Raw genomic sequence first — 7,132 nt, forward strand, 5'->3', positions numbered from 1 at the left:
TTGCTGGAGTTGACGTTATCCAGGTCGTTGTTTTGAGAGATATGCTGAGAGTTTGTGAAACCCTTTCTGGATCTCTTTTCAAACAAGGACAATGCTCATCTTTGTCGATTCTGATCCAGGCTTCCGGAACAAGGAGCCTAGGTAGTGGACGTATTGGTGATAAAGTGGCTGAGAAGTCTCTTTTATACATTCCCCCACTTTTTATTGATCCAGATGGTTCTCTTCAAGTCTCAGCAGGGTGGAGGGAACTTTATTCTTGTGGGCCCTTATTGGCCAGAGATGTCATAGTTTTCTCTTCTGAACCCCTGGCTCTTCTACCTCCTTGGGTACTGCTCAAGTGTGTCTCTCTCAGAACGTCGTCCCCGACCTTCTTGCTCCAACTCACTCTATGGCTTTGGAGGTTGAGAAGTCTGGACTGCTAGCAAAGGGTCTTTCTCTTCCTTAATGGAGTTAATTCAGCACTCCAGCAGGCCTTCTACTTCGTAGTCTTACTCAAAGAACTGGAAGTCTTTTGAGACGTGATGTTCTGCTCATGATCTTTTGGCACCTACCTGTAGTTTGTCTGCTATTTTGCATTTTCTTCTGAATGGGTTTCACTTGAATCTATTTCCACTCTGAAAGCTCATTGCTTTGCGATAAAGGTTTTTAGAGACTTTTCTGTACCTTCATCGATGTTACAATCTTTGGTGCCTAGACTGTTCTGATCTTTTGTCAATTGTAAGACCAGTTGAAAAATCCCTTTTCTCCAACTCAGAATCTTCCTACTCTTTTATAGGCTTTGCAATTTTATCTCTTTGAGGATCTGGATACTGTAGACTTAAAGATTGTTTCCTATAAAGTTATTTTCCTATTTCCTATTACCTTGCTGAGAACAATTGGGGAGCTGGGAACCTTAAAATGCTGTCCTTTCTTCATTTGATACTTTGGAAGATGGGGTAACTTTAAGGCCTAGCCTTACCTTTGCTGCAAAGGTTAAGTCTATTTTTGATATATCTTAAGAAATAATTCTTCCTTCTTTCATTCCCTCTCCTTCCTCTCCGGAGGAACATTTGCTGAATACACTTGATGTTTAAAGAGCTCTTTTCATTTATGTCACCAGGCCTCTGCAGTTCAGGAAAACCGACTCCTTGTTTATGACTTTTGGACAGCCTGGAAAAGACAAGAAGGTGACTTTTATGACTCTGAGTAGGTGGATTAAGTTGTCAATTTTTCTGGCTTTGCAAGGCTTTTTAGAATATCTTCCAGTTCAGGGATGGTGTACGAGAGGAATGGCCACCTCCTGGGTTGAATTCCAGTGAGTAACAATCTAGGAAATTCCTAGGGTGGCTACTTGGTCCTCAGAGCATAGATTTGTCAAGCATTATCGCTTAATAATTTTTCTGTTTTGCATTTGAGTACCAATGTTTTGAACTCTGCATTACCCTTAGTCCATCTTGTCCTTGTCACAAACATTACATCCTGCCCACCTTCCCATCAGTCCTTTGGAAAGGGCTTGGCACCCAGGTTGGGTGCATGGGGCTAGCATTTAAGGATCCTCCTGTTCTTTCATCCTGTTGGAAGGTGACATCACCTTACTTTGTAATGACTGTCACAAGGACGCAATGGACTAAGGCTAATGAAGATTACCAATAAGTAACCAACGCATCACCACTCTTTCTGAATGTGCGTGGCTCATTCCGCAGGACTTGTTCTTTGTATGATTCCTGGATTTTCAGAAGCCCTTTGATGGCAGCACCCCCCACACTGAAAATTGTTTCAGCACCACTGTACAAGGGTCAGTTGTCATGCTCATCTGAGCGTAAATTTGCATTGAAGTAGTCTAACTCCCCAGGCCTTGTCTTTTGCTCAATTTGCCTTTGTGAGTTTTCTCTCAATCACTGTCGACTTCCTTCGATCTTTCTTTCTTCTTTTACTTCACCTTCGCCTTCAGTGTATCTTTCGGCCCTCTTAAGAGACACACCCCCTTGTAGCCACTTCTATACTTCTGTCACCTAATTATTTTCCTATCCTTTTCCCTGTAACGTTGCTGATCCTAGCTATAGCATCACTATCCAGAATCTGTTCTCCTGAGTTATGTTCCTCTTATCCCCACGCATCTAATAATCAGCTCTTGGTCTCCCTCCACCTCTCACGAGACATAGTCTGAGGCAGAGTCTCCATCTTGGAGAGACAATCCCTTGCACTTGTGTTGTTCTACTGGCGCTGCCGGCTTGAGCTTTGGTCAGCAGTGGCAAAAGAAGGACTAATGGAAAGTGAACGTATACTGGAGCAACAGAGTGTATGGATTTATAAGAGCTTGATTAAATGAGAAAAAAAGAGTTTAGTTGAGAGAAAAAATGCAACCTGGCCCGTACGGGGATCGAACCCACGACCTTGGCGTTATTAGCACTATGCTCTAACCAACTGAGCTAACCAGTCATGAGTACTACAGATATCCCTTTTCCATGTAATGCAGATAGATAGGAGAGGTGGTCTTACTATCGCAATTCCTTCATACTTTTCTCCTTCCGCCCCCTGTCTGGATTACAATAACAAGAGCTGTGGAGTGCTGCACGCCAGCCTCAGTGCCTCTTCTTTCACTCAATCTCACTGTGTGCTGTGATATCTTTGTAACATCGCTTGTTGCCGGAAAAAAAAGAAAGGATGGATAGTATTTTTATTCTTTTACAACAAAACCCAAAATGCATCGGCTTGCTTGGTCATTGAGTTTACAAGGCCAGCTGCTTTTGAGATATTATAATTATAGTGGTTATTCGGCGTTGGAGGTAAGAGAGTTTTTTTTAGGTCCGGCCGTTCCTTCTGCTTCAAATTACTTGAGCTCATGTCAACAAAGTGACAACAAAACATAGCCAACGGTTCGTTGCTCAAGCCTTCCCTACTGCGCCTTCCCATGTCTCTCCTGCCGACCACAGTGCAGGAAATCTGAGTTTGCATTTGCGCGAAGAGCCGTACAACACAAGAAGGCGCGCTTTCGTGCGCTGGGCACCACCCGGCCTGTGCATTCCTCACTGTCGTGAGATCAGTTTACTCAGCAGAGCATGACGCTGCAATTGGTTAGTAGGGCCTGCCTGACCAGAATAGTATATTTGGGGTCATGTATTTTATTGCATTTTTAAAACAGTAACAGAACTTAACTGCAATGTTTAAATAGGTCTAGACATATTTAAACAGTGTCAATTTAATAGAAGAATTGTGGACAATTCAGAGGGGAGGCACCAATGTTTTTTTTTCCCATTGGGTGGATACGGCATTAAAGAGTTTGAAGACCACTGGTCTAAGTGGACACTAATACACCTGGATGCTCCTGAATTCCTCGCAACAGATGCCAGCAAACCTGGCTGGAGAGCTACTGTGTTGGACTGATCCTGTCGATTCAAGTGGTCTTTCCTAGAGAGTCGGAGGTCATGGAAATAGATGGAGTCAGTGCTTTAAGTGGAAAAATAGAAGTGCAGGTACTCTGTAATAGAGTACCTGCTTGTTTCTGAGAAGTGCCGGTACTCTCCAATTAAAAGTATTACGTTTTTCCTGAGATATGCCGGTACTCTCCCTCTCAAAATAAAAAAGTGACGGTACTCAGTACCGGAGAGTACCGGCCCATTTAAAGCACTGGATGGAGTTGATGGTAATCTTCAGGGCTTTGAAGTTTTCCCATCATCATCTGTCTCAAAAAAATGTGCTAGTAAAGACAGAGAATAAGGTAGCTGTCTTTTACATTAACCAACAGTGAAGCATGCATTCAAAATCCCTCAATGGAATAGCAGAACAATTGGGTTATTGGGCAGAGATCAACCTGTTGCACACGTCGGCAGTACACATCAAGGGCACCGACAATGTGATGGCAGACAGCTGGAGGTTTCCAAATTTGCTGGAGTTGACGTTATCCAGGTCGTTGTTTTGAGAGATATGCCGAGAGTTTGTGAAACCCTTTCTGGATCTCTTTTCAAACAAGGACAATGCTCATCTTTGTCGATTCTGATCCAGGCTTCCGGAACAAGGAGCCTAGGTAGTGGACGTATTGGTGATAAAGTGGCTGAGAAGTCTCTTTTATACATTCCCCCACTTTTTATTGATCCAGATGGTTCTCTTCAAGTCTCAGCAGGGTGGAGGGAACTTTATTCTTGTGGGCCCTTATTGGCCAGAGATGTCATAGTTTTCTCTTCTGAACCCCTGGCTCTTCTACCTCCTTGGGTACTGCTCAAGTGTGTCTCTCTCAGAACGTCGTCCCCGACCTTCTTGCTCCAACTCACTCTATGGCTTTGGAGGTTGAGAAGTCTGGACTGCTAGCAAAGGGTCTTTCTCTTCCTTAATGGAGTTAATTCAGCACTCCAGCAGGCCTTCTACTTCGTAGTCTTACTCAAAGAACTGGAAGTCTTTTGAGACGTGATGTTCTGCTCATGATCTTTTGGCACCTACCTGTAGTTTGTCTGCTATTTTGCATTTTCTTCTGAATGGGTTTCACTTGAATCTATTTCCACTCTGAAAGCTCATTGCTTTGCGATAAAGGTTTTTAGAGACTTTTCTGTACCTTCATCGATGTTACAATCTTTGGTGCCTAGACTGTTCTGATCTTTTGTCAATTGTAAGACCAGTTGAAAAATCCCTTTTCTCCAACTCAGAATCTTCCTACTCTTTTATAGGCTTTGCAATTTTATCTCTTTGAGGATCTGGATACTGTAGACTTAAAGATTGTTTCCTATAAAGTTATTTTCCTATTTCCTATCACCTTGCTGAGAACAATTGGGGAGCTGGGAACCTTAAAATGCTGTCCTTTCTTCATTTGATACTTTGGAAGATGGGGTAACTTTAAGGCCTAGCCTTACCTTTGCTGCAAAGGTTAAGTCTATTTTTGATATATCTTAAGAAATAATTCTTCCTTCTTTCATTCCCTCTCCTTCCTCTCCGGAGGAACATTTGCTGAATACACTTGATGTTTAAAGAGCTCTTTTCATTTATGTCACCAGGCCTCTGCAGTTCAGGAAAACCGACTCCTTGTTTATGACTTTTGGACAGCCTGGAAAAGACAAGAAGGTGACTTTTATGACTCTGAGTAGGTGGATTAAGTTGTCAATTTTTCTGGCTTTGCAAGGCTTTTTAGAATATCTTCCAGTTCAGGGATGGTGTACGAGAGGAATGGCCACCTCCTGGGTTGAATTCCAGTGAGTAACAATCTAGGAAATTCCTAGGGTGGCTACTTGGTCCTCAGAGCATAGATTTGTCAAGCATTATCGCTTAATAATTTTTCTGTTTTGCATTTGAGTACCAATGTTTTGAACTCTGCATTACCCTTAGTCCATCTTGTCCTTGTCACAAACATTACATCCTGCCCACCTTCCCATCAGTCCTTTGGAAAGGGCTTGGCACCCAGGTTGGGTGCATGGGGCTAGCATTTAAGGATCCTCCTGTTCTTTCATCCTGTTGGAAGGTGACATCACCTTACTTTGTAATGACTGTCACAAGGACGCAATGGACTAAGGCTAATGAAGATTACCAATAAGTAACCAACGCATCACCACTCTTTCTGAATGTGCGTGGCTCATTCCGCAGGACTTGTTCTTTGTATGATTCCTGGATTTTCAGAAGCCCTTTGATGGCAGCACCCCCCACACTGAAAATTGTTTCAGCACCACTGTACAAGGGTCAGTTGTCATGCTCATCTGAGCGTAAATTTGCATTGAAGTAGTCTAACTCCCCAGGCCTTGTCTTTTGCTCAATTTGCCTTTGTGAGTTTTCTCTCAATCACTGTCGACTTCCTTTGATCTTTCTTTCTTCTTTTACTTCACCTTCGCCTTCAGTGTATCTTTCGGCCCTCTTAAGAGACACACCCCCTTGTAGCCACTTCTATACTTCTGTCACCTAATTATTTTCCTATCCTTTTCCCTGTAACGTTGCTGATCCTAGCTATAGCATCACTATCCAGAATCTGTTCTCCTGAGTTATGTTCCTCTTATCCCCACGCATCTAATAATCAGCTCTTGGTCTCCCTCCACCTCTCACGAGACATAGTCTGAGGCAGAGTCTCCATCTTGGAGAGACAATCCCTTGCACTTGTGTTGTTCTACTGGCGCTGCCGGCTTGAGCTTTGGTCAGCAGTGGCAAAAGAAGGACTAATGGAAAGTGAACGTATACTGGAGCAACAGAGTGTATGGATTTATAAGAGCTTGATTAAATGAGAAAAAAAGAGTTTAGTTGAGAGAAAAAATGCAATCTGGCCCGTACGGGGATCGAACCCACGACCTTGGCGTTATTAGCACCACGCTCTAACCAACTGAGCTAACCAGCCATGAGAACTAAAGATATCCTTTGTCCATGACATGCAGATACATAGAAGAGTTGGTCTCACTATCGCAATTCCTTCATACTTTTCTCCGTCCGCCCCCTGTCTGGATTACAATAACAAGAGCTGTGGAGTGTTGCACGCCAGCCTCAGTGCCTCTTCTTTCACTCAATCTCACTGTGTGCTGTGATATCTTTGTAACATCGCTTGTTGCCGGAAAAAAAAGAAAGGATGGATAGTATTTTTATTCTTTTACAACAAAACCCAAAATGTATCGGCTTCCTCGGTCATTGAGTTTACAAGGCCAGCTGCTTTTGAGATATTCTAATTATAGTGGTTATTCGGCGTTGGAGGTAAGAGAGTTTTTTTTAGGTCCGGCCGTTCCTTCTGCTTCAAATTACTTGAGCTCATGTCAACAAAGTAACAACAAAACATAGCCAACGGTCCGTTGCTCAAGCCTTCCCTACTGCGCCTTCCCATGTCTCTCCTGCCGACCACAGTGCAGGAAATCTGAGTTTGCATTTGCGCGAAGAGCCGTACAACACAAGAAGGCGCGCTTTCGTGCGCTGGGCACCACCCGGCCTGTGCATTCCTCACTGTCGTGAGATCAGTTTACTCAGCAGAGTATGACGCTGCAATTGGTTAGTAGGGCCTGGCTGACCAGAATAGTATATTTGGGGTCATGTATTTTATTGCATTTTTAAAACAGTAACAGAACTTAACTCCAATGTTTAAATAGGTCTAGACATATTTAAACAGTGTCAATTTAATAGAAGAATTGTGGACAATTCAGAGGGGAGGCACCAATGTTTTTTTTTCCCATTGGGTGGATGCGGCATTAAAGAGTTTGAAGACCAC

General features: G+C 43.2%; 1 non-coding gene across 1 annotated transcript; it reads right to left on the reverse strand.

Moving 5' to 3' along the window:
* Positions 1 to 6,206: 6,206 nt before the first annotated feature.
* Positions 6,207 to 6,280, reverse strand: TRNAI-AAU (transfer RNA isoleucine (anticodon AAU)). The gene has a single exon. It is a non-coding gene; the product is annotated as a tRNA-Ile (tRNA).
* Between the last annotated feature and the right edge of the window lie 852 nt (positions 6,281 to 7,132).

This window comes from Pleurodeles waltl, chromosome 12, assembly GCF_031143425.1.
Source record: "Pleurodeles waltl isolate 20211129_DDA chromosome 12, aPleWal1.hap1.20221129, whole genome shotgun sequence".
In the NCBI taxonomy this organism is placed as follows: Eukaryota; Metazoa; Chordata; class Amphibia; order Caudata; family Salamandridae; genus Pleurodeles; species Pleurodeles waltl.